Here is a 21,237-nt window from a genome sequence, read left to right as displayed (position 1 = left end):
ATAGTTAGTAACCATACTGGACAAATAAACAAGAGGTGCCGCGCTGCACAAAGGCTATAGCTGTATGGTGAGTAAGTTCCAATGTCCTACCTCACAGACGGAGGCTGACAAATGTCCTGGGTTAGAAGGTGGCTGCCACAGAACTGTATCCTCCGAAGTGTGAGAGGGCTGCAGCGTCAGCAGTACATAACTGAAAAGGGAGCGTCCTCCCGTAGTGCAATAGTCCCCTATACGCTCGCCGCTGGAGATCCCGGCTGACCGCCTCGGCCGATGGCGCCGCCGAACAGTAGCGAAACGAAAAGGGGGCGTGGCTAAACGGTGACGTCACCAGTCCATAAGACGGACACAAACAAGGGCCAATCCCGACGCGTTTCGAGGGTAACGACCCTCTTCCTCAAGGTATGGCTGCCCTGCATGTGCTAGTTGTTTACATAGCCACAAACACCCAGTGTCGTGCACAGCATAACGCCCACCTCCAACAGAGCCCACCCACATATACAAGAATACAAGGATCCAAGCCTGCCCGCTGGACCCTCCCAGATACATAGAAAGCTACTAAACCCTATGGTGATACCCAAATAAAAAACATATAAATGAATGAGAATGCTAATGCTGTGTTGCCAGTTAAAAACAAGGTATACCCCCAACCCCACAAAAATTAAAAACTGCAACCTTTAATAATATCTTTAAAACTGATAACTACATGGAAAAATACCCAACCCTTTTTAAAAAACAACATACTTTAGATGCTTACTTATTTAAAAAAAAAAAAAAAAGAAAAAAAAAAGAAAAGGGGGGCTGTGATGTTTAATCGTTACTACCAGTGTTCACAGTAAATGTGGACTCCTCGAATAAAAGATGCCCTGTCCCCTCCCCCTCTAAGTAAAATAGACGCTAGTGTGAACAGCACAAGAGCTAATTAAAAAACCCCTGCTCCTGTTTACAGTAACACTGCACATAACCGTACTCCAAATTTATCGAAGTGGATTTTCACGTTGGATAGTTTGGCCCCTAAGGGATTAAAATTTGAGATTGAATTGTATGCCCTATAAGGAGAAGGATTTCTGTAAATTTGGAGTACTGTTATGTGCAGTGTTACTGTAAACAGGAGCAGGGGTTTTTTAATTAGCTCTTGTGCTGTTCACACTAGCGTCTATTTTACTTAGAGGGGGAGGGGACAGGGCATCTTTTATTCGAGGAGTCCACATTTACTGTGAACACTGGTAGTAACGATTAAACATCACAGCCCCCCTTTTCTTTTTTTTTTCTTTTTTTTTTTTTTTTTAAATAAGTAAGCATCTAAAGTATGTTGTTTTTTAAAAAGGGTTGGGTATTTTTCCATGTAGTTATCAGTTTTAAAGATATTATTAAAGGTTGCAGTTTTTAATTTTTGTGGGGTTGGGGGTATACCTTGTTTTTAACTGGCAACACAGCATTAGCATTCTCATTCATTTATATGTTTTTTATTTGGGTATCACCATAGGGTTTAGTAGCTTTCTATATATCTGGGAGGGTCCAGCGGGCAGGCTTGGATCCTTGTATTCTTGTATATGTGGGTGGGCTCTGTTGGAGGTGGGCGTTATGCTGTGCACGACACTGGGTGTTTGTGGCTATGTAAACAACTAGCACATGCAGGGCAGCCATACCTTGAGGAAGAGGGTCGTTACCCTCGAAACGCGTCGGGATTGGCCCTTGTTTGTGTCCGTCTTATGGACTGGTGACGTCACCGTTTAGCCACGCCCCCTTTTCGTTTCGCTACTGTTCGGCGGCGCCATCGGCCGAGGCGGTCAGCCGGGATCTCCAGCGGCGAGCGTATAGGGGACTATTGCACTACGGGAGGACGCTCCCTTTTCAGTTATGTACTGCTGACGCTGCAGCCCTCTCACACTTCGGAGGATACAGTTCTGTGGCAGCCACCTTCTAACCCAAGACATTTGTCAGCCTCCGTCTGTGAGGTAGGACATTGGAACTTACTCACCATACAGCTATAGCCTTTGTGCAGCGCGGCGCCTCTTGTTTGTTTGTTTTACAGATTTAGTTCTTGTCTGGCAGGGTTTTGCACACAGTCCGCCCAGGTGCCTGCAGCTTTACTTCGGGGTGTTTATCTTAGCGCCAGTGTGTTTGTTTTATTGTTTGCATGCTGGACAAATGTTGTCTCCTGTCACTTTGAATTGATGCTGCAGTACCTGTCCTGTCTGCGGTCGTTGCGAAATCACTCCACAACCTGGTCAGAAAACCCCTCTGTCCAACGCCACTTCTGATTTGTGCACCTCTAACACCTCTGCCCTGTTGCCCCCTGCAGCTCGTGTGAGAACCATCACCGGCGCTGTGTGCTGAGAATGCGTGAATCAAACGGTCTACAAGAGTTAATACACAAAAGAAAAACCTGTAGCGCTCCCACTAAAATGCACCTGCAGCAAACAGAAAAACGGTACCACCCCTCCGTAAACTAAATAAATAATCTAGTAAAAAAGGCACTGTTTGCGCTGGAAAAATCCACTTAGAGAGCCATTAAAAACTAACAGTAATACTAAAATAAATACAGGATAACAAGTTATGCCTTATCGTTATCGGTACAAAAAAACGATTTACCTGCTACTGAAAAACAAGTAAAGAGAGTAGGAAGATGAAATATAACTACCTTAGGGGGCAGTCCAAAGGGAATATAGCTATCTTCAGTGTATGGAGCTCCAGTCACCCAGAGGAAATAAGGTACAGCCGATGTCCGATGATAGCTGCGCATACACTGCTTCCCAGAGTCATGCGACGTCTTCCAATATAGTCCTTCCACTTGCGGCTTCAGGAAAAAGGATGAAGTACGGTCTAATCCACGAGTTATCCTAGTAGTCCGGACTGCAGGCACTGCCCCGGCCGGTGGCAGAATCTGCCTGCATATACTGGCCTGAAAAAGGAGATCGTATCTCCGAAACGCGTAGGACTAGATTTGGCCCTAAGCTCTTCCTGTAGCCGGTCACGTGATCCCTCACGTGACTGTGACGTCACACTAGGTCCTGCTACTCAGTTGACCTAACGGCTTAGTCAAGCAGCGTGGACAAAGTCCAGTATATGCAGGCAGATTCTGCCACCGGCCGGGGCAGTGCCTGCAGTCCGGACTACTAGGATAACTCGTGGATTAGACCTCACTTCATCCTTTTTCCTGACGTCGCAAGTGGAAGGACTATATTGGAAGACGTCGCATGACTCTGGGAAGCAGTGTATGCGCAGCTATCATCGGACATCGGCTGTACCTTATTTCCTCTGGGTGACTGGAGCTCCATACACTGAAGATAGCTATATTCCCTTTGGACTGCCCCCTAAGGTAGTTATATTTCATCTTCCTACTCTCTTTACTTGTTTTTCAGTAGCAGGTAAATCGTTTTTTTGTACCGATAAGGCATAACTTGTTATCCTGTATTTATTTTAGTATTACTGTTAGTTTTTAATGGCTCTCTAAGTGGATTTTTCCAGCGCAAACAGTGCCTTTTTTACTAGATGGTCTACAAGAGTTGCTTGTTTGGTTGCTAATATTTGTTCGAGGTTCTCATGTGGCATGATATTTTGCAATTTGCCTTTATAGCGAGGATCAAGGAGGCAGGCCAACCAATAATCGTCATCGGTCATCATTTTAATAATGCGTGGGTCCCTTTTGAGGATGCGTAAGGCATAATCCGCCATGTGGGCCGAAGTTCCAGTTGTCAAATCTGCACTTGTGCTGGGTTGAGGGGCAGTGTCTGGCAAATCTAAGTCACTTGTCTCCCTCAAAAAGCCTGAACCCGGCCTTGCAACGCCATCAGTTTCTATTGGCCCCGGAGAAGCTTCCTCATTCAAAAAATACTCATCCCCATCATCCTCCTCGTCCTCCTCCTCTTCGCCCGCTACCTCATCCTGTAGACTGCCCAGACCAGACAATGGCTGACTGTCATCAAGGCTTCCCTCTTCCTCGGCTGCAGACGCCTGCTCCTTTATGTGCGTCAAACTTTGCATCAGCAGACGCATTAGGGGTATGCTCATGCTTATTATGGCGTTGTCTGCACTAACCAGCCATGTGCATTCCTCAAAACACTGAAGGACTTGACACAGGTCTTGTACTTTCGACCACTGCACACCTGACAACTCCATGTCTGCCATCCAACTGCCTGCCCTTGTATGTGTATCCTCCCACAAATACATAACAGCACGCCTCTGTTCGCACAGTCTGTGAAGCATGTGCAGTGTTGAGTTCCACCTTGTTGCAACGTCGATGATTAGGCGATGCTGGGGAAGGTTCAAAAACCGCTGATGGTTCTGCATACGGCTGGAGTGTACGGGCGAACGGCGGATATGCGAGCAAAGTCTGCGCACTTTGAGGAGCAGGTCGGGTAACCCCGGATAACTTTTCAGGAAGCACTGCACCATTAGGTTTAAGGTGTGAGCCAGGCAAGGAATGTGTTTCAGTTGTGAAAGGGCTATGGCAGCCATAAAATTCCTTCCGTTATCACTCACTACCTTGCCTGCCTCAAGATGTACACTGCCCAGCCATGACTGAGTTTCTTGCTGCAAGAACTCGGACAGAACTTCCTCGGTGTGTCTGTTGTCGCCCAAACACTTCATTGCCAATACAGCCTGCTGACGCTTGCCACTAGCTGTCCCATAATGGGACACCTCGTGTGCAACAGTGGCAGCTGCGGATGGAGTGCTCGTGCGACTGCGATCTGTGGACGAGCTCTCGCTTCTGCAGGAGGACGAGGAGGAGGAGGAGGGGGGGCGAACGCCTACAGCCAACTGTTTCCTAGACCGTGGGCTAGGCAGAACCGTACCAATGTTGCTGTCCCATGTGAACCCTGCATCCACCACATTAACCCAGTGTGCCGTGATGGACATGTAACATCCCTGGCCATGCCTACTGGTCCATGCATCTGTTGTTAGGTGCACATTTGTACTTACAGATTGCCTGAGTGCATGGACGATGCGGTCTTTTACATGCTGGTGGAGGCTGGGATGGCTTTTCTAGAAAAGAAGTGTCGACTGGGTAGCTCATAGCGTGGTACAGCGTAGTCCATCAGGGCTTTGAAAGCTTCGCTTTCAAGTAACCGGTAGGGCATCATCTCTAACGAGATTAGTCTAGCAATGTGGGCGTTCAAACCCTGTGTACGTGGATGCGAGGATGAGTCCTTTTTTTTCCTAACGAGAGTGTCATGTAGGGTGAGCTGGACTGGAGAGCTGCAGATTGTGGAACTAGCGGGGGTGCCGGTGGACATGGCAGACTGAGAGAGGGTTGGAGATGGTATTCTTGCTGGTGCCCTACATGCAGTGTTTCCTACCACGAACCTGGTGATTCCCTGACTGCTTTGGCCTGGCGACGAAACCTGCACATTTACTGTAGGTGGTGCGGGAAATGGTGGGCTTACAGTGGGGGAAGGGATGTAACGTTGCTGACTAGCTTCATTGGCCGAGGGTGCTACAACCTTAAGGGGCATTTGGTAGTTAGTCCAGTCTTGCAAATGCATGGTGGTTAAATGTCTACGCATGCAACTTGTATTTAGACTTTTAAGATTCTGACCTCTGCTTAAGGTAGTTGAACATTTTTGACAGATGACTTTGCGCTGATCATTTGGATGTTGTTTAAAAAAATGCCAGACTGCACTCTTTCTACTATCGGATACCTTTTCAGGCATTGCAGACTGAGCTTCCTTAACCGGATGGCCACACTGTCCTACAACTGGTTTTGGTTTTACCACGCGTTTTTGGCCAGATACGGGCCTGGCAGATGGAAACTGTTGCGATGTTGATGCCTGCTGCGGCTCCTCCTCCTCCGCTTCAGAGCTACTGCGGCCTGCACCCTGTTCCCCCAATGGCTGCCAATCGGGGTCAACAACTGGGTCATCTATGACCTCCTCTTCTATCTTGTGTGCAACTTCGTCTGTGTCACTGTGTAAGCCGGTGGTATAGCATTCGTGAGAGGGTACCATAGTCTCATCAGGGTCTGATTCTGGATCAGTACACTGCGAGGGCAATGCTCTGGTCTGAGTCAAAGGAACAGCATAGTAATCTGGCTGTGGCTGTGCATTTGTGCACTCCATGTCCGATTCAACTTGTAATGGGCATGGCCTGTTAACTATTTCACTTTCTAACCCAGGAACGGTATGTCTAAAGAGCTCCATGGAGTAACCCGTTGTGTCGCCTGATGCATCCTTCTCTGTTGTTCTTGGTGAAAAAGACAAGGAAGCGACTTGTCCCTGACCGTGAACATCCACTAACGACGTGCTGCTTTTACATTTAGCAGTTTCAGAAGAGGAGGCAAAAGAGCTAGAGGCTGAGTCAGCAAGGAAAGCCAAAACTTGTTCTTGCTGCTCCGGCTTTAAAAGCGATTTTCCTACTCCCAGAAAAGGGAGCGTTCGAGGCCTTGTGTAGCTAGACGACAAACCTGGCTCAACAACTCGAGACTTAGGTGCTATATTGCTTTTTCCCATGACCACCTGATGCTCCACCACCACTACCATCATTACCACCTGGCATTGACCGCCCACGGCCACGACCTCTTCGACCAGATTTCCTCATTGTTTGAAAAACGTAACAAAAACTAACGGTATTTGTTATGGTAAAACCAGTTACAAGGTGAACTCAATCCCTTTATAGGTGGGTGAGACTGCAGGGAAAATCAGGCCCAATGTATAACAGTACACAGCTTCAGTGGCAAACAGATATGCCACTAACAGGACTGACGCTGTTGTGAATTCCGCTCTTGGGCTCCCTCCGGTGGTTGTAAGTGGCACTTTTGTGAGTTCTGCTCTTGCGCTCCCTCTTGTGGTTTCTATTGGTATGGCTGCTCCTTGGAGTAAGCTGTCATCAGCTGCCTCCACTTATCTTCTCTTCTGCTCGGCTATTTAGGTCTGGCTCTTTCTTCAGCCAGTGCCACTTGTAAATTGTTCCTGGTTGGATTCACATCTCTTTGGAGTTCCCTGTTATCCTGACCAGTTCAGCTAAGCTAAGTTTTTGCTAGCTCTTTTCTGTCCATAGATTGTGGACTTATCCATTCTGTGCTTTCTATGTTTGTCCAGCTTATCAGTGTTAATGAATTCTGTCTTGCTGGAAGCTCTGGGAGGCAGATTTGCCCTCCACACCTTTAGTCAGGTGTGGAGATTTTTTGTAAACTCTGCGTGGATTTTTGTAGTGTTTTATACTGACCGCACAGTATTCCATCCTGTCCTATCTATTTAGCTAGACTGGCCTCCTGTGGTCATACTGGTTTCATTCTGTGTATGTATTTTCCCTCTCCACTCACAGTCATTATTTGTGGGGGGCTAATCTATCCTTTGAGGATTTTCTCTGAGGCAAGATAGTTTTCCTGCTTCTTTCTTTAGGGGTAGTTAGCTCTTAGGCTGTGACGAGATGCCTAGGGAGAGTTAGGAGCATTCCACGGCTACTTCTAGTGTTGTGTTGAGCTTAGGGACTGCGGTCAGTACAGTTACCACTTCCTTCAGAGCTCGTTCCATGTTGCTCCTAGACCACCGTATCATAACAGTACAAGTGGCCAAAAATGAATTAAATGCATCTTAAAAGAAGGAAAAGAAAGTTCTGAACCATTTTTTTTTCTGTGCTTTGGTTTGTCTTTTTTTTTCCTCTTGATATCTGGGTGGTTCAGGATATATGCTTTGGCATGGATGTTCAGGGTTTGTTTTCTCGTGTGGATCAACTTGCTGCAAGAGTACAGAGTATCCAGGACTATGTTGTCCAGACTCCGGCTTTAGAGCCCAGAATTCCTACTCCTGGTTTGTTTTTTGGGGACAGATCCAAGTTTTTGAACTTTAAAAATAACTGCAAATTGTTTTTTGCTTTGAAACCCCGTTTTTCTGGTGATCCCATTCAGCAAGTAAAAATCATCATATCCTTGCTGCGTGGTGACCCTCAAGACTGGGCTTTTTCTCTTGAAACAGGGGATCCGGCATTATTGAATGTAGATGCATTTTTTCAAGCGCTCGGATTGTTGTATGACGAACCTAATTCTGTGGATCATGCAGAAAAGACCCTGTTGGCCTTGTGTCAAGGTCAGGAAGAGGCAGAGTTGTACTGCCAGAAATGTAGGAAATGGTCTGTGCTCACTAAATGGAATGAGGATGCTCTGGCTGCTATTTTCAGAAAAGGTCTTTCTGTAGCCCTTAAAGATGTTATGGTGGGCTTTCCTACGCCTGCCGGTTTAAGCAAATCTATGTCTCTAGCCATTCAGATTGATCGGCGTCTGCGCGAGCGCAAAGCTGTGCACCATATGGCAGTATCCTCTGAGCAAAATCCTGAACCTATGCAATGTGATAGGATTTTGACTAGAATAGAACGGCAGGAATTCAGACGTCAGAATATGCTGTGTTTTTACTGTGGTGATTCGGCTCATGTTATCTCTGATTGCCCTAAGCGTACTAAGAGAGTCGCTAGGTCTGTTACCATTAGTACTATACAGCCTAAATTTCTCTTATCTGTGACCCTGATTTGCTCATTGTCGTCCTTTTCTGTCATGGCATTTGTGGATTCAGGCGCTGCCCTGAACTTAATGGACTTAGAATTTGCCAGGCGCTGTGGTTTTTCCTTGCAGCCTTTGCAGAGCCCTATTCCTTTGAGGGGCATTGATGCTACACCCTTGGCCAAGGATAAACCTCAGTACTGGACACAGATGACTATATACATGGCTCCAGCACATCAGGAAGATTGCCGTTTTCTGGTGTTGCATAACCTGCATGATGTTGTTGTACTGGGATTTCCATGGTTACAGGAACATAATCCGGTGCTGGATTGGAAAACTATGTCGGTGACTAGTTGGGGTTGTCGAGGAGTACATAGTGACGTTCCTTGGATGTCAATTTCCTCTTCCCCCTCTTCTGAGGTCCCTGAGTTTTTGTCCGATTTCCAGGATGTTTTTGATGAGCCCAAGTCCAGTTCCCTTCCTCCACATAGGGACTGTGATTGTGCTATTAACTTGATTCCTGGTTGTAAGTTCCCTAAGGGCCGACTTTTCAAACTGTCTGTGCCAGAGCATGCCGCCATGCGGAGCTATGTTAAGGAATCTTTGGAGAAAGGGCATATTCGGCCCTCTTCGTCACCATTGGGAGTGGGTTTCTTTTTTGTTGCTAAGAAGGATGGCTCCTTGAGACCCTGTATTGATTATCGTCTTCTTAAAAAGATCACGGTCAAATTTCAATACCCCTTGCCTTTGCTTACTGATTTGTTTGCTCAGATTAAGGGGGCTAGTTGGTTTACTAAGATTGACCTCCGAGGGGCATATAATCTTGTTCGTATTAAACAGGGTGACGAATGGAAAACTGCATTTAATACGCCTGAAGGCCATTTTGAATACCTTGTGATGCCATTTGGGCTCTCTAATGCTCCATCTGTGTTCCAGTCTTTCATGCATGATATTTTCCGCAATTATCTTGATAAATTCATGGTCGTATATTTGGATAATATTTTGATTTTTTCCGATGATTGGGAGTCTCATGTGAAGCAGGTCAGGATGGTGTTCCAGATCCTTCGTGATAATGCTTTATTTGTGAAGGGATCTAAGTGCTTATTTGGAGTTCAGAAGGTCTCTTTTTTGGGTTTTATTTTTTCTCCCTCGTCTATAGAAATGGATCCTGTTAAGGTCCAAGCTATTCATGACTGGATCCAACCCACATCTGTGAAGGGTCTTCAAAAATTTTTGGGCTTTGCTAATTTCTATCGCCGTTTCATTGCCAATTTTTCCAGTGTGGTTAAGCCCCTTACTGATTTGACGAAGAAAGGCGCTGATGTGACGATTTGGTCCTCTGAGGCTGTTGAGGCCTTTCAGGAGATAAACGCCGATTTACTTCTGCCCCTGTGTTGCGTCAACCGGATGTTTCTCTTCCTTTTCAGGTTGAGGTCGACGCTTCTGAGATTGGGGCAGGGGCCGTTTTGTCTCAGAGGGAGTCTGATGGTTCTTTGATGAAACCGTGTGCTTTTTTTTCCAGAAAGTTTTCGCCTGCGGAACGCAATTATGATGTCGGCAATCGGGAGTTGTTGGCTATGAAGTGGGCGTTTGAAGAGTGGCGACATTGGCTTGAGGGAGCTAAACACCGTGTTGTGGTCCTGACCGATCATAAGAATCTGATCTACCTTGAGTCGGCCAAGCGGCTGAATCCTAGACAGGCTCGATGGTCCCTGTTTTTCTCCCGTTTTGATTTTGTGGTCTCGTATCTTCCAGGATCTAAGAATGTTAAGGCTGATGCCCTCTCTAGGAGTTTTTCGTCTGATTCTCCTGGAGTCCTTGAGCCGGTTGGCATTCTTAAGGAGGGGGTGATTCTTTCTGCTATCTCCCCTGATTTGCGGCGGGTGCTTCAGGAATTTAAGGCTGATAGGCCTGACCGCTGTCCAGTGGGGAAGCTGTTTGTTCTTGATAGATGGACAAGTAAGGTAATTTCTGAGGTTCATTGTTCAGTGTTGGCTGGTCATCCTGGGATTTTTGGTACCAGAGATTTGGTTGCTAGGTCCTTTTGGTGGCCTTCCTTGTCGCGCGATGTGCGCGCTTTTGTGCAGTCCTGTGGGACTTGCGCCCGGGCCAAGCCTTGCTGTTCCTGCGCTAGTGGGTTGCTTTTGCCTTTGCCGGTCCCTGAGAGGCCCTGGACGCATATTTCCATGGATTTTATTTCGGATCTTCCTGTTTCCCAGAAGATGTCTGTTATCTGGGTTGTTTTTGACCGGTTCTCTACAATGGTCCATTTGGTACCTTTGCCTAAGTTGCCTTCCTCCTCAGATCTGGTTCCATTATTTTTTCAGCATGTGGTTCGTTTGCATGGCATTCCGGAGAATATTGTGTCTGACAGAGGTTCTCAGTTTGTCTCTAGATTTTGGCGGGCCTTTTGTGCTAGGATGGGCATTGATTTGTCTTTTTCTTCGGCGTTTCATCCTCAGACTAATGGCCAAACTGAGCGAACTAATCAGACCTTGGATACCTATTTGAGATGATTTGTGTCTGCTGATCAGGATGATTGGGTGGCTTTCTTGCCGTTGGCCGAGTTTGCCCTTAATAATCGGGCTAGTTCGGCTACTTTGGTTTCACCTTTCTTTTGTAATTTTGGTTTTCATCCTCGTTTTTCTTCTGGGCAGGTTGAGCCTTCAGATTGTCCTGGTGTTAATTCTGTGGTGGACAGGCTGCAGCAGATTTGGACTCATGTGGTGGACAATTTGACATTGTCTCAGGAAAGGGCTCAACGTTTTGCCAATCGCCGTCGGTCTGTTGGTCCCCGGCTTCGTGTGGGGGATTTGGTTTCGTTGTCTTCTCGTCATGTTCCTATGAAGGTTTCTTCTCCTAAGTTTAAGCCTCGGTTTATTGGTCCTTATAAAATTTCTGAAATTATTAATCCGGTGTCTTTTTGTTTGGCTCTTCCTGCCTCTTTTGCCATTCATAATGTTTTCCATAGATCTTTGTTGCGGAGATATGTGGTGCCCGTTGTTCCCTCGGTTGACCCTCCTACCCAGGTGTTGGTTGAGGAAGAGTTGGAATATGAGGTTGAGAAGATTTTGGATTCTCGTTTTTCGAGGCGGAGGCTTCAGTATCTTGTCAAGTGGAAGGGTTATGGCCAGGAGGACAATTCTTGGGTTGTTGCCTCCGATGTCCATGGCACCGATTTGGTTCGTGCTTTTCACTTGGCTCGTCCTGATCGGCCTGGGGGCTCTGGTGAGGGTTCGGTGACCCCTCCTCAAGGGGGGGTACTGTTGTGAATTCCGCTCTTGGGCTCCCTCCGGTGGTTGTACGTGGCACTTTTGTGAGTTCTGCTCTTGGGCTCTCTCTTGTGATATGGCTGCTCCTTGGAGTTAGCTGTCATCAGCTGCCTCCACTTATCTTCTCTTCTGCTCGGCTATTTAGGTCTGGCTCTTTCTTCAGCCAGTGCCACTTGTAAATTGTTCCTGGTTGGATTCACATCTCTTTGGAGTTCCCTGTTATCCTGACAGGTTCAGCTTAGCTAAGTTTTTGCTTGCTCTTTTCTGTCCATAGATTGGCGACTTATCCATTCTGTGCTTTCTATGTTTGTCCAGCTTATCAGTGTTAATTAATTCTGTCTTGCTGGAAGCTCTGGGAGGCAGATTTGCCCTCCACACCTTTAGTCAGGTGTGGAGATTTTTTGTAAACTCTGCATGGATTTTTGTAGTGTTTTATACTGACCGCACAGTATTCCATCCTGTCCTATCTATTTAGCTAGACTGGCCTCCTGTGCTCATCCTGGTTTAATTCTGTGTATGTCTTTTCCCTCTCCACTCACAGTCATTATTTGTGGGGGGCTAATCTATCCTTTGGGGATTTTCTCTGAGGCAAGATAGTTTTCCTGCTTCTTTCTTTAGGGGTAGTTAGCTCTTAGGCTGTGACGAGATGCCTAGGGAGAGTTAGGAGCATTCCACGGCTACTTCTAGTGTTGTGTTGAGCTTAGGGACTGCGGTCAGTACAGTTACCACTTCCTTCAGAGCTCGTTCCATGTTGCTCCTAGACCACCGTATCATAACATGACGCAGATGCAGACACTACCAATAAAATCTCCCCCTTTTTATTTTTTCTGGGAGAATATTGAAGAAATGTGGCCCACACTTATACAGTATATGTTCTGTGGCATAAAATGAAAGACAGATGCCACACACACGACTGGCACTGAGGCAGAATTGCAAATCTTAATCTCCCACTATTTTTTTTTTTATTTATTCGAATATTGGCAAGAAATCAGGCCCACTGTTAGACTGTATGTTTTCTGTGGCACAAAATGAGAGACAGATGCCACACACAGGACTGGCACTGAGGCAGAAATGCCAATCTTAATCTCCCACTATTTATTTTTTTCCTGTGAGAATTTTAAAAAAAATCTGGCCCAGTATTACACACTAGGTTTTCTGTGGCACGAAATTAGAGACAGATGTCACACACAGCACTGCCACTGAGGCAGAATTGCCAATCTTAATCTCCCACTATTTTTTTTTTTTATTTATGGGAGAATTGGCAAGAAATCAGGCCCACTGTTAGACTGTATGTTTTCTGTGGCACAAAATGAGAGACAGATGCCACACATAGGACTGGCACAGAGGCAGAATTGCCAATCTTAATCTCCCACTATTTTTTTTTCTGGGAGAATTAAAAAAAAAATCTGGCCCAGTATTACACACTAGGTTTTCTGTGGCACAAAATTAAAGACAGATGCCACACACACGACTGGCACTGAGGCAGAATTGCCAATCTTAATCTCCCACTATTTTTTTTTTATTTATGGGAGAATTGGCAAGAAATCAGGCCCACTGTTAGACTGTATATTTTCTGTGGCACAAAATGAGAGACAGATGCCACAGGACTGGCACTGAGGCAGAAATGCCAATCTTAATCTCCCACTTTTTTGTAACTTTATTGTGAGAAAATTGTCAAGAAATCAGGCCCAGTGTTACACACTAGGTTTTCTGTGGCACGAAATTAGAGACTGATGTCACACACAGCACTGCCACTGAGGCAGAATTGCCAATCTTAATCTCCCACTATTTTTTTTTATTTATGGGAGAATTGGCAAGAAATTAGGCCCACTGTTAGACTGTATGTTTTCTGTGGCACAAAATGAGAGACAGATGCCACACACAGGACTGGCACAGAGGCAGAATGGCCAATCTTAATCTCCCACTATTTTTTTTCTGGGAGAATTTAAAAAAAATCTGGCCCAGTATTACACACTAGGTTTTCTGTGGCACAAAATTAAAGACAGATGTCACACACACGACTGGTACTGAGGCAGAAATGCCAATCTTAATCTCCCACTTTTTTTGTAACTTTATTGTGGGAGAATTGTCAAGAAATCAGGCCCAGTGTTACACACTAGGTTTTATGTGGCACTAAATAAAAGACAGATGCCACACACAGGACTGGCACTGAGGCAGAAATGCCAATCCTAATCTCCCACTTTTATTTTTCTAGGAGAATTGTCAAAAAATCTGTCCCAGTGTTACACACTAGGTTTAATGTGGCACAAAATGAGAGACAGATGCCACACACAGGACTGGCACAGAGGCAGAATGGCCAATCTTAATCTCCCACTATTTTTTTTTCTGGGAGAATTTAAAAAAAATCTGGCCCAGTATTACACACTAGGTTTTCTGTGCCACAAAATGAAAGACAGATGCCACACACACGACTGGCACTGAGGCAGAATTGCCAATCTTAATCTCCCACTTTTTTTTTTTATTTATGGGAGAATTGGCAAGAAATCAGGCCCACTGTTAGACTGTATATTTTCTGTGGCACAAAATCAGAGACAGATGCCACAGGACTGGCACTGAGGCAGAAATGACAATCTTAATCCCCCACTTTTTTGTAACTTTATTGTGGGAAAATTGTCAAGAAATCAGGCCCAGTGTTACACACTAGGTTTTCTGTGGCACAAAATGAGAGACAGATGCCACACACAGGACTGGCACAGAGGCAGAATGGCCAATCTTAATCTCCCACTATTTTTTTTTTCTGGGAGAATTTTAAAAAAATCTGGCCCAGTGTTACACACTAGGTTTTCTGTGGCACAAAATTAAAGACAGATGCCACACACACGACTGGCACTGAGGCAGAATTGCCAATCTTAATCTCCCACTATTTTTTTTTTATTTATGGGAGAATTGGCAAGAAATCAGGCCCACTGTTAGACTGTATGTTTTCTGTGCCAGAAAATGAGACACAGATGCCACACATAGGACTGCCACTGATGCAGATTTGCTAATTTTAATCTGTACCCTTTTTTTTTTCTTCAGGGAGACTAGTGAATAAATCTGGGCCACTGCATTAGAGTATATTTTCTGTGGCAGAAAGTGGCTTGAAGAGATATAACGAAAAAAAAGGGACTGTCCTACAATTACTATCTCCCTGCAGTAATCTCAGCAAAGTATGGCAGGCAGCAATAACAAGGAGTGGACTGCTGCACAAAAAAGTCAAAAGTGTGGACAAACAAACAAGATAGCTGTGCAGAAAGGAAGGAGCAACAGGATTTGTGCTTTAAAAAAGCAGTTGGTTTGCACAGCGGTGTACAAACAGCAATGCAGCTATCAGGGAGCCATCAAGGGCAGCCCAATGAGCTACAGCGCTGAGGGAAAAAAAATGTAGCCTCCACTGTCCCTGCAAACAAAAGGTGGTGTTGGACAGTGGAAATCACTACAGCACAAGCGGTTTGGAGGTTAATGTACCCTTCCTAACGCTATCCCTGCTTCTGACGAAGCGGCAGCAACCTCTGCCTATGCTCAGATCAGCAGCAGTAAGATGGCGGTCAGCGGGAACATCCAATTATAGCCCCTGTGACGCCGCCGAAAGCAAGCCAATCACTGTAATGCCCTTCTCTAAGATGGTGGGGACTGAGACCTATGTCATCACGCTGCCCACACTCTGCGTCCACCTTCATTGGCTGAGGAATGGCACTTTTTGCGTCATTGAAACGCAAAAGTCGCGTACCGCGTGGCCGACCCACACAGGGATCGGGTCGGGTTTAATGAAACCCGACTTTGCCAAAAGTCGGCGACTTATGAAAATGACCGATCCATTTCGCTCAGCCCTACTGACCACTGTCACTTTATGAGGTAATAAATCTGAAACGCTTCAATGGATCCTGGTGATTCTGAGAATGTTTTCTCATGACATATTGTACTTTATGATAGTGGTAAAATTTCTTCAATGTGATTTGCGTTTATTTGTAAAAAAAAACGGAAATTTGGTAAACATTTTGAATATTTCCAATTTTCAAACTTTTAGGTTTTATACCCTTAAATTAGAGAGCCATATCACACAAAGTAGTGAATAAATAGCATTTCCCACATATCTGCTTTACATCAGCACAATTTTGGAAGCCAAATTTTTTTTGTTAGGAAGTTATAAGGGTTAAAAGTTGACCAGCGATTTCTCATTTTTACAACAAAATTTGCAAAACCATTTTTTTTAGGGACCACCTCACACTTTAAGTGACTTTGAGGGGCCTATATGACAGAAAATGGCCAAAAGTGACATCATTCTAAAAACTGCACCCCTCAATTTCAAAACCACATTCAATAAGTTTATTAACCCTTCAGATGCTTCACAGGAATTTTTGGAATGTTTCATAAAATTTTTAAGCTGGTATGTCACTCTCCATAAGGAGAAACGTTACCCCTTAGACCCCAGTCCAGAGCCTCTCACCTAGCCAAATCAGTTCTCATGCTTCGCACTGACGAGGGCCAACAGCCCGAAACACCATGTCTGAGAATTGAGATACTGATTTGGATTTCATATTGCACGACTCGTTAAAGGGTTGATTGTGACTTGTAGGATCGCTACTTCCAACAGGTGGCGCTATAGAGTTTAAGTCCTCTTTTTCTCAGAAGAGGCAATTTGCATAAAAAAAATAAACATTTAACTTTTTTTCACAAAAAATGTACTTCAGATCCAACTTGTTTTATTTTACCAAGGGTAACAGGAGAAAATGGACCCCAAAAGTTGTTGTACAATTTGTCCTGTGTACGCCGATACTCCATATGTGGAGGTAAACCACTGCCAGACAAGGAACACTTGAACCTCCTAAATCTTAGAAAATGTATTAGCAGTAAAATATCACTCACCATAGTATTACCTAAGGCTATTAATACTCTTTTAAGAAATCCCCATTTGTTGTCAGTATGGAATATGAAAAATATATATACTTTTTTTAATTCAGACACGGAATTTTTCAAGCAAAATCACATAATCAATTGGGAACAAGATGTAAATAAAAAAAATTCTAATGAAACTTTGCACCAAACCTTTAAATTAATGTATAAAAACAATATCAACTCCAGGAAAATGATTTTAAAATTCTTGCAAGATGGTGTCTTACCCCTGTCAGGCTCAACTCTGCTTTCCCGTCTTAGGGTGGTTTCACACTTGCGTTTTTGTCTGCAGCGTTTTTTTTCCTGTACTTAACATTGAAAACGCATGCGTTTTTTTGTGTACACGTTTGGTCGCGTTTTCAATCGCATGCGTTTTTTTACTGCATGCGTTCATTTTCCAAAATGCAACTTGTAGTATTTTTGAGAGGCGTTTTTTGGGCTCAACAAAACGCATGCGTTTTCATGCGTTTTTTTTGGACCAAAAATGCATTGGCGTCAATGGGAACGCATGCGTTTTTTTGTACATGCGTTTTCATGCGTTTTTTTGACGCATGCGTTTTTTTAACAAAGGTTGAATAGACTGTAGATAAGGTTGTCTAAACACTGATAAGCCTCCCCCATAGCAGCAGGGTTATAAAAGGAAGGTTGGGGGAAGTTTTTGGTCACTTGTCATCAGACTCCAAAGAAGACAAGACCCTGCTCGGACGCATTGGTGGACAAGACCCAGAGCAATGTGAGTATATCCTAGCCAATGCATTTTTTTTAATTTTTTGTATCTACATGTCCTAATTTCTTTTTTTTTATTTCAACATGCATCAGAATGTCTTCTGCGGAGTCTTCATCTGATGAGGAGTTTGAGCCACGTCAGTCAGAAGTGGATCATGTCAGTGAGGTTAGTTTTTTATCCTTCAGCTTGGTAAGTATTGACTGTCACATTGACACGAGACAATTTGATTTTTTTTTTTTATAGAGCACTTCAACTGAGGGACAGAGAGGGACGGAGCAGCGGAGTCAAGGTCTGGTGGGAAGACGTCAGCGGGTATGTATACAAGGCAGACTGTCCTCATTGTAATATTCTTGAATCTTCCTTTCTGTACCCTTGATTTTCTTTTAATTTTTCTTGTATGAGCCTTTCTGAAAGTTAACTTTCATATTCCTGCCCTTTCTCATCTCCTTTTTTTTTACTTGTTTCCCAATGTGATTGAGCAAACTTATATGATTTTCTTTTACTTTTAGGTTTCACAACGGGATGATGACCGGATCGATAACAACCTCCTGATCACCCTGGTCCAGGAGCGAGTCCCGTTGTGGGACGGCCGGGATCCACAGCACGCAGTCAATAGTACGCTACGTCGGTTGTGGAGTGAGGTGGCCCAAGCGTTGTGGGATGGCTGGGAGAATGCCCCGCCACGGGTCCGTAATGCATTTGGTAAGTATTGCACTGCAGTGTGAAGCAGCAGAAACCTTGGCCGTGCTCTCTTGACTGTGTGTGATGAAAGAAACTTTTTGGAGTTTCTGTCATCACACACAGTCAAGAGAGCACGGCCCAAAGAACTTTTTCTGACCATTATATGTTTTTGTTATTTCACAGTGGACAAAATAAGAACAAGTTGGCGTTCCATGAAGGACCGCTTCAACAAGGACCTGCGTGCAGAGAAGAGTGCAGCTAGTGGTTCTGGAGCAAGGCACCGGCTCTACAAATACCACCGTGTGCTGGCCTTTTTAAGACCGGTCCTTCTCATGAGAACGAAAGTATTTCTCACATGCTTCCGGTTGTATTGCATTGACATAATCTGTAATTTTAAATTCCACAGGATGTAACGTCTTGTAATATTTTGGTATGAATTTTCTGTGTTCTTTTTTCACAGCACACACTGCACCACTGTCGCAACAGGTTCTGGAGTGGTCCTTCAGCCGGCAGCCACGGACCCGTCCCAGCCATCCAGCAGCGCAGCAGCAGGTGGGTCTTCCACACTCACTGGAGACCAGGGGGCTGGCCCATCAGGTCTTCTCCTTTCGCAGTCCTCTTTCACTGCACCCATTTTTGTGGGCTCATCCCGGCAGCGACAGAGGGCTTCGGATAGGTCCCTCATGCCCGAGTTTTTGCATTTGAGCTCGGTTTTACACAAAGCAATCAAGGCTTCAGGTGACAGAATGGATGTGTCCCATAATCTCTTGGATTGCCGCATCCAGGATGTCGCCAAAAGCATTGATCAAGTTAAAGCCGACCTCCAGAAGCCAGCTCATCATTTTTTTAATCAAATTCAACAGGGCATGTCGGAACACCTTAGCCCTGATCTCCAGCTGAGTGTGATGCAGGCCTGCAATGTTGCTTTTGTGCAGGTTATGCAGCAGAGTCAGAGTCGTAATGTGGCGGCATATCCAACTGTGCCGTCACTGTCACGATTAACCACCATTCCTACCTCTGCTGCATACCACTGCACGGCCACCTCTATTCCCTCCACAGGTGTACTCCACTACAGCGCCAACGCGATGACGAGTGCTGTTGGACATCCCACCGCCACCACCATGACAACCGCTGCTCCGGCTTGGACCTCCTCCGCTGACAACACGATGACGCAGGACCCTGGCGTGGCTTATCGGTCCGGCCCCCTCCCGATGCAGCAGGACCCAGGCATGGCATATCGGACCGCCCCCCCGATGCAGCAGGACCGAGGCATTGCTTTCCGGGCAGGACACCACCCGATGCAGCAGGACCCAGGCCAGGCGTATAGGACGGCCCCCACCCCCATGCAGCAAGACCCAGGCATGGCGTATCGCACCGGCCCCCCCACGATGCAGCAGGACCAAGCCATGGCTTTCCAGGCAGGACCCACCCCGATGCCGCAGGACCCTGCCAGGGCTTTATGTTCCCCCCCACCAGCAATGCAGCAGGACCCTGGGAGGGGTTTAGGTCCCCCCCCAACGATGCACCAGGACCCTGGTATGGGCTTATGTTCCCCCCCAACGATGCATCAGGACCCTGGGAGGGTTTTATGTTCCCCCCCCAAACAATGCACCAGGACCCTGGGAGGGTTTTATGTTCCCCCCCCCAACGAGGCACCAGGACCCTGGCAGGGCTTTATCTTTCCCCCCCACTGCGATGCAGTTGGACTCTGACATTGCCGAGCGCTCCACAATGGAGACGGACTGTGTTATTGTGGAGCCGGATCCTGACGTGTCTCCCGCCAACACTCAACAGCCAATTACCCAAAGAAGACATCCCCCTCCAAAAAAAACCCAAAAGAAAACCCCCAAAACACACAAAAAACTCTGACTATTCCTCCCCCATCACCTACCGATGTGTCTGTATTGTCTGTTGTGTCTCACCCTTCCAGTGTGTCTCAAGCCCCTCATGTTTTAAGCCCCATCCCCGAACTTCCAGACCCTTCCAGTTTTATTGCCCCTTCTCCTGCCACCTCTGCCTCCTCCACGGTGAGCCAGGCGTCAGTTCTCAACTCCCCCCGGTTACGTCACTCTACCCCAAGCCGTCGCGGTACAACCCGTCGCGGTACCAAAAAATACATTTGGTTGTTAAAACTCAATAAAAAAAGGTTTATTTGCAACAATTATGCTTGGTTTATTGTGTCTTTCAGCGCTCTCAATACACACCAATAAACTTCGCCACACACTTATTCTTTTGGCCAAAACATATCTCCAGTAGTATAAAATACAAGACTACATCTATATGTGTTTCTTCAGTATACAGATATGAGTTGGCCAAAAAAATATTAGTTATTTCCATACTCTTATTATTGTACCTAGTGTAGTGTCACTGTACAAAGAGAAAATGGAATGGAAAGTGGAAATCAAGTTCAGTACTCAACTGAACCGGTCAGATGTCAAAATAGACACCTGACCTATTTAGTTGAGTACTGCCTTGTATATTCACCATATTCTCTTATTTATATAGCAAATTATGTGACAATGGTTGTCAAACTGATGGGACAATGGTTGTCACACGCTACATATCTATGCTCACCTGGCCAGGTGTAAGAAATTGTGAATTCATGAGCATGTATATGTTTATCATGAATTCATTATTTCTTACACTTGACTTGATGGGTATAGATAGCGTGACAGTCTTGACGCAATGATGTCAAGAAGATTACCAATAAATCTACATTTTTTTCCATTATTATAAGTATGTGGCCTGTGTTGTATATCATTATTTGTAAACCAAAATAGGGAGTGCAACAAGAGGTCAATTATGATAAAAAAAAAAAAAAAATTACCTCATCATCTATCACCCACTCCTGGTTTTGGATTACAAAATATGATATACATATCTACTGCCCATCTTTGGTCAACCTTTGTTTGTAGAGGAAAAAGATAGGAGACATGGTCAACACAACCAACACTCAAGTTTATTAATTTTTAAAATTTGTATCTGTATTTAATAATTTGTAAAGATAAACATACAACAGGACATTTAAACAACATTGTCCTGCCATGACACCCGTCCAATATCGGACACAAAATAGGCCGCAAATTGGTCCCGCATAAGACCAACGGCTGCAGTTGACCGCATCAGGTGATGCTGAAAGTCAGGCAATGGGTGTGAAACTGGTTCATCAAGTTCAATGTGTGGTCGCTCCTTAGCAATGAGGTAATTGTGTAGAACCACACAGGCTTTGACCA

This window comes from Ranitomeya imitator, chromosome 3 (assembly GCF_032444005.1).
Source record: "Ranitomeya imitator isolate aRanImi1 chromosome 3, aRanImi1.pri, whole genome shotgun sequence".
Classification (NCBI taxonomy): domain Eukaryota; kingdom Metazoa; phylum Chordata; class Amphibia; order Anura; family Dendrobatidae; genus Ranitomeya; species Ranitomeya imitator.
This window is presented reverse-complemented; position numbering follows the sequence as displayed.